This window comes from Calidris pugnax, unplaced genomic scaffold (assembly GCF_001431845.1).
Source record: "Calidris pugnax isolate Ruff unplaced genomic scaffold, ASM143184v1 scaffold198, whole genome shotgun sequence".
In the NCBI taxonomy this organism is placed as follows: domain Eukaryota; kingdom Metazoa; phylum Chordata; class Aves; order Charadriiformes; family Scolopacidae; genus Calidris; species Calidris pugnax.
Window position 1 is genome coordinate 622,409 of NW_015090925.1, and position 10,736 is coordinate 633,144.

Sequence of the window (10,736 nt, forward strand, 5' to 3'; positions counted from 1 at the left end):
ACGTTTAAACCTTCTGCCTGGTGAATAGATTAATTTGCAGCCAGATGTAGAAGTCTCGGGTTTTCCATACATTATCCCAGTCTAAAATATAAGCCCAATAATGTGAATGGTTGAGACACAGGGAAATGTGGAAGGTGCCCTCTAAAGGCTTTGCTTCTGTTCCTCCCCCCGGGGCTGTTTGCTGGCTCCCCACCTCAGAGAAGTCCTCACGTACCCACATCCTTTAGAAACAGTTCATTTTCTATTGGACCAGCTCTAAAAGCCTCGTCAGGAAACAGTGAATGAGCTGGAAATTAAGCTATAAAACACACTAATGTCCATGTATTAGAATACAGGAATTGGCAGGTAACAATAAATACACTCATGAGTGTTATAACAATAAATGTAGCCTAAAGGGGAAGAAAAAAAAATTTTTTTTCTATTCTCTGGACTTCTGAGACATAGTCTTGCTTTGAAAATGCTGGTTTAGACTTCATTAAGAAACAAGAGCCAACAATATCAAAATTTCTTCTCTTTCTTTTTGGAAACCCAATCAAAAATACAGTACAAGTGATTTTGACTTTTTCCAATAATTCTGCTATCTAGTTGTGCTCCTTTAATTAGCTATCAGCAGCACTTAATTTATTTCTAGTGTATTGTTGGCAGCTTTTTGCATATCTCTCCCAACCTGTGAAAAATCACAAAAATAGACCTACAAAAATTAATCTTCCTGTTCCCTGTGCAGAGATATTAAAATGGTAATTGCATTCTTTATACCTCTAAAACCTGGTTCTACTTCTAGATACTTATCTGCAAGCCCAATGAAATCGTGTGATAGCTGTTGTTGATGCTACTTACACGTTACTGGAAGTTATTGAGATCTGATAATAATCGTTGCGCTGTGAAAGCTTCCCTCAGCCAGGCCAAATCTCATCCGTGCCTTTGATTTCTGTACCAAAGGGTGATCGTCTGGACAAATAAACTCCATTTATTAATTCTTAGCATCATACTTACCTTTATTTATTATAGCACAGGAAGAAATCTTGTCATCTGAAAGACATACTCGGCTTGCAACAGAGCAATTTTTTAAAAACCTAGGGCTCAAATACAGCCTGTTTCCCCCCGAGCAGGCAGGTCACATCCCACCTGACTCCTCAACGTAATTCACCGCCCCATGGAAGCCCCCCCTCAGCCTTAAAGGCTTCTCAGAGCTGCTCTGCGACACAGGGTCTGACAAACCACCTTCCCCTACCGTTTGGACATCTTCTCACACCAGAGCCTCCGAAAACAGGGAGGATGGTGGGGTGTGGTAGGACTTTTTTTTGTTTGGTTGTTTTTTTCCTTTTAGATCAAGTTATTGAAGACTCTGTTCTCCACAGACCCGAGCAGGGAAAGGCCAGGCAAGGACTACCCACAGCTGGAGGCACCTTCTTACTCGAGCTCCAGCCTGGCCTGCAGGGACCACCAGTGTCAGACACTTCATCCCAGAACCACAACCTGTGCTGAAGCGGTGGAGCAAGGGCTCTGATTGAACTACAGGCAGAGAATGGAGAACCTTTGGAAGCTCAGTATTTTTCACTCCGGAAGAGGTGATATCAGAGAGAGAAGGAAGGGAACAGGTTACACTGTTGAAAGGACCTCTAACATTCGGATTTATTTTAGTGTTGTGTTCTCACAATGGGCAGCTTTAAATGCCCTACAGTAACTGTAAAAGAAACCCCATTAAGAGACTCTGATGAAGGGAACTATTAAAACTGAATATACAGCTTGCTCTGATGAATTTCCCTACTTCCTTTTTGCAGCAAATAATATAGTTCTACACTGATCTTTTTCCTTTCACTAAAAGTGTGAACTACAGTCCTATAAATTCACCCTTTCTGTCAATTAAATTAAATAAACATTGTCTAAGTGCATTAGGAAAAGATCCAAAACAATTCAATACCAGGGTTAGTTATTGAGGGTGCTTTTTAATGAACACAAATTGATGTAATTAAAATAAATCTGCTTTTCACGTTTCTCAAGTAGATGCCCCATAGCCATTCCCGTAGAACACGACAGCAGAATAAACACTGAGCCAAAGCCACTGTCTTTCCTCAGACTGCACAGGAGATTCCTGCTCTCTGGGATTTTGGAGGTATGACTGGGGATGTTGTTTACTTCAACAGTTGTTGAAACGTAAAAGAGAAGATCAAAACTCAGCATCGTTTGGTTTAGTGGCCAGCCCAGCCCAAACCACGACACGCAGCTTTTTGTTAAATTTTGCTTTTACCCCTGGCATCACCTTCTTTGTACAGAAGGAAATGAGTAAAGAAAAATGCTCTTTAATATCACTCTTGGTGACTAGTTGGTACCTTCTATGAATTCTCCTTTTGGAAGGTATTTTTTGAGTTGTGATACAGTCATGTCAGGACCACATTTAAAACCAACATGCAAGGTTAGAAAAGTATTTTTCTAAGATCTCCCCCCCTCTCTTTCTTCATGTCCCTAAAATCATAACAATAAGATCACCAACATTTTTGATATTTAGGGATAGGAGGTGGGAGCATACCTGGCCCAGCAGGTACCAGGTATGGCTATTAATAAACCGTACAGAGCTGAGGGAAGGAGAGCACTAAAGGACCTCAGCTGGAATATATTAGATAATTTTTAAACTGATGGAGATTAATAAAAAATGATCAAAAATCCTTGACACCTGAGTCCCACATTCTGATGTTGATGATGTCTAAGGTGGAGGTGTGTGCCCAGAGCCCTCGCCTTAAACTGCTCTGAGCTCAACCCACAAGGACACTGTCATCAGCATGTGGGTCCTTCTGACAAAATAAAGGTTACTGGTCCCCTCTGATTGCACAGTCCTGTTCTCCAGATCGCTCCGCAAAGAGCACGGGGCTTTACAGCACAGGGAAGGCATAAGAAAACAAATCCCATCCCTGGCAGCACCACCATTCCTCCCCTCACCTTCACTGGGGCTCGCCTACCTTCTCCAGCTGAAGTCCTGCTGCCTCTGACAGATCAATTCTCCAAATCACCTTCCATTTCAGGAGTTCTCCTTCACATGGCAAAAGTGTTCTGGCTGGAAAACCAAAAAAAAGATACTTGGTGTGTGCGACAGTGTCATTGACAATTAGTGCCTTTAGCACTCCCTCTGCAGAGAGAGGGATTTCGCTCTGTGGGTGAATAAAGAGCTTGGGTCTCCAGGGCCATCAGCCTTCAACAGACAATAAATACATGCAACAGCGTAGAAGGGAATATAAATCAGAACAGCAACTTCAAGGGTCCTTCTTAATAACACAATGTATGTTTATCTCCAAGAAAAGGAGGCCCAGCAACTCCAAACACCAGGGAATTCCCACACACCACGGCATTGTCTGTGGCTCTCAGAAAGCTACAACTGGAATAGACGTCGCTGTTCTTAATGTGAGAGACCCACGCCCTTAGAGAGAGGAAACCACAGCGCTCAGTCTCCCCCAGGGCAGCACAAGCATAAGATTTAAAAACATTTCCACTGCCTCGATGACCCGTGTTGCAAACCAGCAGGGTACCAGGTGCTGCCCTGGGCTCTGCGGCACAACAGGTAAAGTCCTCACATCTGGATGCACATCTCTCCACCCTTAGAAGGTGGTGGCTTTGATGAAGGCACAGAGCTGGGAAGCACAGGAGTTCATCTATAGCACGCTTTTAGGGTGAGGCAGTTCCGCTCTTTTCAGTGTATAAATCTTTCCCTTTTTTTTCCCCCCACTCTCTTCTGATTTTTCAAGGTTATTATCTCAATGCTTTTTCCTTGGTGCCAATTCCTCTGAACTTGAGTTCACAATGACTCACAGCAGGGAGGCACAGAGAGAGCTACCACCAGACGCCTCCTCCCTGGAGAAGCTTCACAATGCTGCCTATTATTTAGCAACTTGAAACGCTGGTTTAATGGCACACATCTCTTGAACATCCCTGTCTTTCACTTGTTCGCCCCAGGGACCCAAGCCATGGAGATGTACCTCTGCTCCCCCCATCCCACCTCCCCACTGTGCAGGAGGGCAGGGGAGCTGCCAGGCTCCAGGCTGTGACTCCCTGCACTGGGGTTCAGCACGTTGAGGTGGTGGGCTCCAAAGCTCACGTGTTCACCCACCGGTGAAAGACCTGAAAACGGTTAGAGAAACCCAGCATTTCTTAGGAGAGTGTTGAATTTGGGGGTGTTTTCCTGCTTTGACTGTGCTGGGATTGGGGTTTCAAGCTTCTCTGCTGATGCTTAGTAGAAGACTTCCTTAGCAGAAGCAAACCCTCCTTAGCAGAAGATCTCTCATCGCAGTTTAAAAAGCCAGCCATCCCTCCTCGGATGTCTCACTGCAGTTTAAAAAGCCAGCCATCCCTCCTCGGACTCCCACAGCATTTATTGAGCAGGAGAGGAGAGGTACTAGGGATATACAAACCTAAAGTTCCGGAAGGAAATCAACTCATTAGTGATGACAAAAGCACAGGCCCCTCTGCCTCCAGCCTCGCAGGCTGAGACCAGGACAGAGAGCCACGACGTGGCATCGACAGGCCCTCAAACTCACCCACCAGCCATTTAAATCCAGCTGTATTATCTGTCATTCCCTCTGAACATCTCTCTTCCAGAAACCACGGCAGGTGAAATCCAATACCAGGCACTGACTCACAAAGAGCTATTCATTTTCAAGATATCTTTCACCCGAATCCTTTGTTAGACACTTCTAAGGCAAACACGGGGTGATGAAGGTGCAGGTGAAGTGACAAGTTGAACTGATGGCAGAGGATACACAAAGTGCCTGGGGTCTGGCTGTGCCTGGATCAACAGGGTAACGACTCTAAATTCACCACGTGATGCTGAGCATCTCCCCTCGCCTCTCAAATATTATTTTTCCCTTGACACATTTGCTTTTGAGTTATCCATTTGCAAGAGAAGGTCCTCAGAAGAAGGCTGTCCTCTGCCATAGACCACTCTGTCTGTTCTGGCCTTAGCACCATCATCCCTTGTTGGCTTATCTAGTTATAGTCCTAACATGTACACAACTATTATTAACAGCAGTGGTAAGATTAGCAATAATTACAGGTCTCACACTCTCGTGGCCCATGTAGCAGTTTGCTGCAGCTCAGCCATTAGTCACACTGAGTCCCAGATCTTCACGGTGACGTTCTGCCATCCAGCCCCTGCCATGACCAGACACGGGGAGCTGCTCCAGCGCTCACAGCAAAAATTGCTGTTTACAAGGTACTGCAGAGATGGCAGCACTGCACTATTAAAAACTTATTAAATTAATCGAATTCAAAGAACCAGCCACAATAGCAAGAAGGAGAGAGCGTGTCTCTTGCAGCACTGATCCTGACAGTACTGAAGCCACACAGCTACAGCCTTATTATGAAGCATTAATACAACAGATCCCAGGGACACTTATCGACTGCTGCTGTTGAGAAACATTTTGGAACGGTCACTGGACTCCCAGTAGAGCCTACACTAAGGTAACACTTCCCAGAAGTTAATTTGTATTTCAAAGAACACACTGACCATGTTCACACTTTCCAATATTTCTTCCAGACACAAGAGATTATTTACCCATGCTCGCATGCAAAAATCTCATCTAATTCATTTTGTTCTTTTAAAATGCTGTTTAAATAAAGCTTTTCAGGGAAATAGAGCCTGTTTCAATTTATCTTAGCTGAAACTAGGACTATAAATCTCTTTAGTTTCCTTTATTGATCTTAAACAAAATTACAAATATAAATTACAGCTGCTGCAAATTAAATGTTCTAATGACTGTGTTTGAAAGCAAATGCAAAAGCACCAATAACACATTAGATAAGACACAGCAAGAGCTGCATAAAGCTACCATTCGCTGGTGAAATCAAAAAGATTTCCGTGGAAACTCACAGCCAGGGGGTCCCTTCTCCCACAGCCAGATTTCTCTCATATCTCTGATTAATTTATAAAATTAACTACACCAGAGCTACAGGACATGCAGATGTTTTAATGCATCCACCAAGAAAACTCAAGTTTTCAATTGGTTTGTTAAGACACCATAGTTTCAGGGCCCAACAGCCACCAAAAGTGTTGCTCTTGGAAGTCATTCTTGTAAATGCACGTAAATGGCAAAGCTTGGGCTGAAACTGTATTGACTCTTCAGGAAACCAGCAAGACTTTGTGCACTGGACCAAGGCAGGAACCCGTACTGGCATTGGTGCCGTGTCACCCTAATTGAAGAGGCAACATATATTCCATACAGCCCACACTGAAATAAAAATATATATAAATATTTCTCCAGATTAACTGTCCTATCAGTTTTCTTCATCCTTGATCTCACAAAAAGTGCTGGCCACTGGGTCACGCTCTACAAGGGCAAATATCAAGTGATGCTGGTTCAGATATAATACATTTCTTCTAAAGAAGCTTCTATTTCACAAAGCAGCATAATCATCACTTTTCTACACCACTGACACTTAGACCCTTATGAACAAAACTATCTGTTTACCAGGTCATGAAATTGCAAGTATAATAGCGGTGACTTTGCTGCACTTGATAAAACCATAAAACATGGCATATTGCTGCCTACTGAGCTTTAAAAAACACCAACGCTGGAGAGGAGACAACATTCTTGTTACCATCAAAGAACTTCAAAATCCCTACCTTTCTGCCTCTGATCTGTGGACACGCATTTTTCCTTCCCTCCAGTTCTGTCACTCCTTTCTGGTACAGGCAACACCGCAAACATCCAGAAAAACTGAACTCTTTTATGCTTTCTTAAGTTTTATATGATCACAAAGCCTCTCTGAATATGTATATCTGTGTGCAGTCAAGGTATTAACATCCCTACAGACGTTATGAAACAGGCAGCTCGCTAACGAGACAAATGAGCTCTCCATTTATCCGGAGATAAACGCAGGACACGGGGACTGGAAATCCTGTCGTCTTTGTGGCTCACGGAACTAATTGCTTCTCAGCAGAATTCAATTGGTTTGATAGACACCGTTGTTTCAGTGCCCACCAGCCGCTGAAAGCATCGCTCCTGGAAGTCTTGCCCATAAATGCACACCAACGGCAAAGCTTGGTTTGTACTGACCCTTTGGAAACCAGCAGGACTTTGCACACTGGCCCAAGCAGGGATGCAGCACCGGTGTGTGGTGTGGTACGTGCTTTACACTCATCCTCTAAACCTCTGGTAGAACCTGCATCTCTGAGGTTCCACCACGGGGGCTTCTCTGAGCAGGCAGGGATGGCCCCCGATCCCGGGACAGCGTTGATGTAAACCAACCTCTGACATTCTGCTTCAGCCTTCACTGTACATCAGTTCCTGTAATTTCATTCATGATTTACTTTGACCTTTAGCTGTGTTTGATATTTTCTGGTACCAAAACTTGACACTTAATAAAGGAAATTTCAAGAAAATACCAGCCAGCAAGCTAAATAACTGCACAAAAAAGGCAGATTTCATAGTGAACTGATAAAAATTACTGCCTTGCCAAGAGCCTAGAGAAATCCCCCTACTTCAACCTCAAGTAGCCCAAAGCCAGAATCAGTATGAAACAACCCAGTTTCATACTGATTCTTTCCTAAAATACCCAGGCCTTTTATTCAGCTCTTCTGGGTGACAGTGCTGTACATACCTGTCTTTGGGAAGATTTTCCTCCTCCTCATTATCAGTGCTCAGCCCAAGCTACTCTGCATGTACGTGTTCGTGCACGTGCAAATTCCAGTGAGTATCTCCCATGGGAATATTCTGCAAAAATCATCTCCTGGATGCAAAAGTTCAGCTGAGAGAATTACTAACATCCAACAGTAAACGCTGTAATCTTAGTGTTAAGTGGCAAAGAGGCAATTACAGAGATCAGGTTAAGTACTTTTCACAAGGCCTACAAGCTACAAGGCCTGAAATGTTTGTTCTTGGAATAGCACCTGGGTAGGATGAGGTCTGGGCAATGGTGACCAGGGTGGAGACCCCCTCCCTTCCCAGCCTGGCCCCTCTCCTGCCGTTATTTGCAGAAGGAAAAAGCACAGCCTGAGCCTTCAAAACTTTCCTGGAGCTTTGCAGGCAAAAGAAACATGAAAATCTCTTTGATCATGTTTAAATATTTCAGAGAGGTGACCAGGCTTTGGAAGCTTAATTACCTTAAGCCATGAGAGGGCAGAGAATGAGGGCAACGACAAAGAGAAGGAAAAGGAGAAAAAATGAACTTTTTCCAGGACAACAAGATGTTACTATTTATGAACCTGCAAGAGAATTAGAGCTGAAATAATTAGACAGAAAAAGAGATTTTAATTAATGATGGTAATTCTTACGAAAGGAACCAGATTGCCAGCCCTGGAAACTGCCAGTTCTTTTTATCCATAGCGTACGTACAGTCTCAACAAGACCATTGCAAAGGTTCCCAGCACAGGACATCACCTGGAGCTGAGAAGTCCAACATCTGACTGGTCATAGGGCTTGGCTTCTGCTGCAGCTGAGCTTTGCAATGACAGTAGTTGCTCACTACGTTAATTCCTTGGTTCAAGCAGATCCTTTGACATGGGCCAACTGATCTCTATCGACTTGAATCAGCTTACAGTGGTGACCAAGAATCACAAAACCTGCTGAAATAAATGTAGAGACCCACAGGTTCAAATGACCACTGCACTGGTGTCCCAACCTGAGGAAGTCACGGTAAATGATCAGTTCCCTCCAGTACCTAAGTAACTCTTAAAGAAAAAAAAAAAAACAGAAAAAAGTAAACTTTCATTCAGATCATGCCACTTTGTTTAACTTCCAACCATTGTGTTTCGAAACAGCAGTTACTTTATCCCTGTCCTCACAAGGGCCACGGGGCACCATGTTCTGGGAAGAGCAGCAGCTTCAGAATTTGCTCCCAAGCTGGAAGGTCAGGGGGAGGGATTGTTTTTTCAGTTGTTGTTAATAAAAGCCTGGAGTAAGAAAATGTTAATAGAAGCCTTTCCCCATCTCCCTTTACATTCCATTTTCCACACCTTTGCAGCTGGATGGAGAATTCCGCTCCCAGGCAGAGAAGCAGATCTGGGGTACGAGTCCTTGGGTAGCAGGAAAGCTAGTCTGGCTGGTCCCTGAAAATCTAATTTCCAGTCTCTGCTGGGTAACCAACCCAGCTCTAAACTACCTCTGAAAAGCAGGACCTTGCTGCACTCTCCACCTGCCGCGGCACGGAGAGCAGCCATCCTCACTACTTGAGCCCGATGCGAAATAGATTAAGTCACATGTATCAACTTCACTTTAACATGAGTATTTCTATTACCTGGGTCAGAGAGTCTGTGCAGTCACTCTCCAGAACCCGCTGTTATTAATTCAGCAATTATAGCTTTATGGTGGCAGGGAATCCTCGATGTTTAAACTGGCACTGGAAAGCTGTAATTCTGAATGGGACATGACATGAATTACTGGATTGCTGTAATTTTTCAGCTTTTCATGCATTTTCACTGCATATATTAAAAATACAGAGAGTAATTCACTTTTAATTATGCAAATTCAAAGACAGTAAGACAAGAGATGGATGAGTTTTTAAATGCCTGCTCTGCCTGACCACCTGGGGCGAGAATAGAAAATCCACCAGCTAATCAGGTAACCTGGCCCACCGTGCTCCTGCTGCTCACAGAATTACCTCTTCTTAGTATTCAGCTCCGTTACAAGAGCAGAGAGGCCAGGAAAGAAATTGCCAAGCAGATGTGAAGCCAGGAAAAGACAGATCTCAACCTGCCTTCCCCACTTCTCCAGCTGCTCAAGGACAACAGACCCAGAGCTGTCCTCACATCTGACACCAGCCTAAGACCTCACAGCCTTTCAGGTACCTCTGTGCTTTAAAATTTGGCAATATTTTCCTGACATGAGGGCTCAGTTTTACAGGGACGGTATTCTCAGCCACTATTTCTCAAGGAAAGGAAAAATTAGCCCAACAGAGGTATTAAAAATAACCTTTAACTAGAATATGCCAACCAGGACCATAGCACACATCAGCTTCCACAGTCTGCATCTCTCCCCTTGGCTTCTTCACTGCTCCTCAGCAGAGCTGTGGCTACAACCGGCTTTTACACGTGTGTGTCCATGCAAAAGTCCTGAGTTTGCTGTGAAGGAGAAATAAGTTCCATTGCTCTCAAAGACATTGTTGTTAAATCGTAAGATAGCAAGTGCAAGTAATGATGGCTTGTTAAAAGTCTAGTGGCTGTATCTAATAGCTGCAGTGTTCAGTGCGGTAATTACAGAGGCGAGAGATTGCTGAACACGTGTGAAAAAGGAAATAATTGGGGTAGCAGTAATGCAAAAGCTTCTCCAAGCCTAGAGCAATTGTTATTTTGCCCTCCTACCGATGTGCTGCTTATCCAGGATACCGTGGTTAGAAACGCGCTCTCTCTAATGAACGTTACGTTTAGGTGTTTTTTATCCAGGAACCCCCAGGCTTCACATCCAGTACATCAAGTTTAGGACACGGAGGTAAAATTCCTCAAACACCTTATCTCCTTGCCCTGAAAGGATACATCTGCCTCTTCTCCTTGGAAGCCTGGGAGAACTTTCAAGCCAGCAAATTAGCGATGCAAATCCCCAGCACCCCACCGAGAAGAGGGTGCTCCAGGAGGTGCTCGCAGGGCACTGCTGTGCCAAGTTCTTCACATTAATGTTTTCAAACCAGGTGGAAACTTTTCCTTTTCTCCAGTCTCTTCATCCTCCTTTCCCCACCCAGAGGTGCCTCACTGCCAGTTTCAGTCTTGCATCTCTAGAGGTGATTTCTGGCAGCTCCCTCCACAGCTCTTCTGTGCCCTG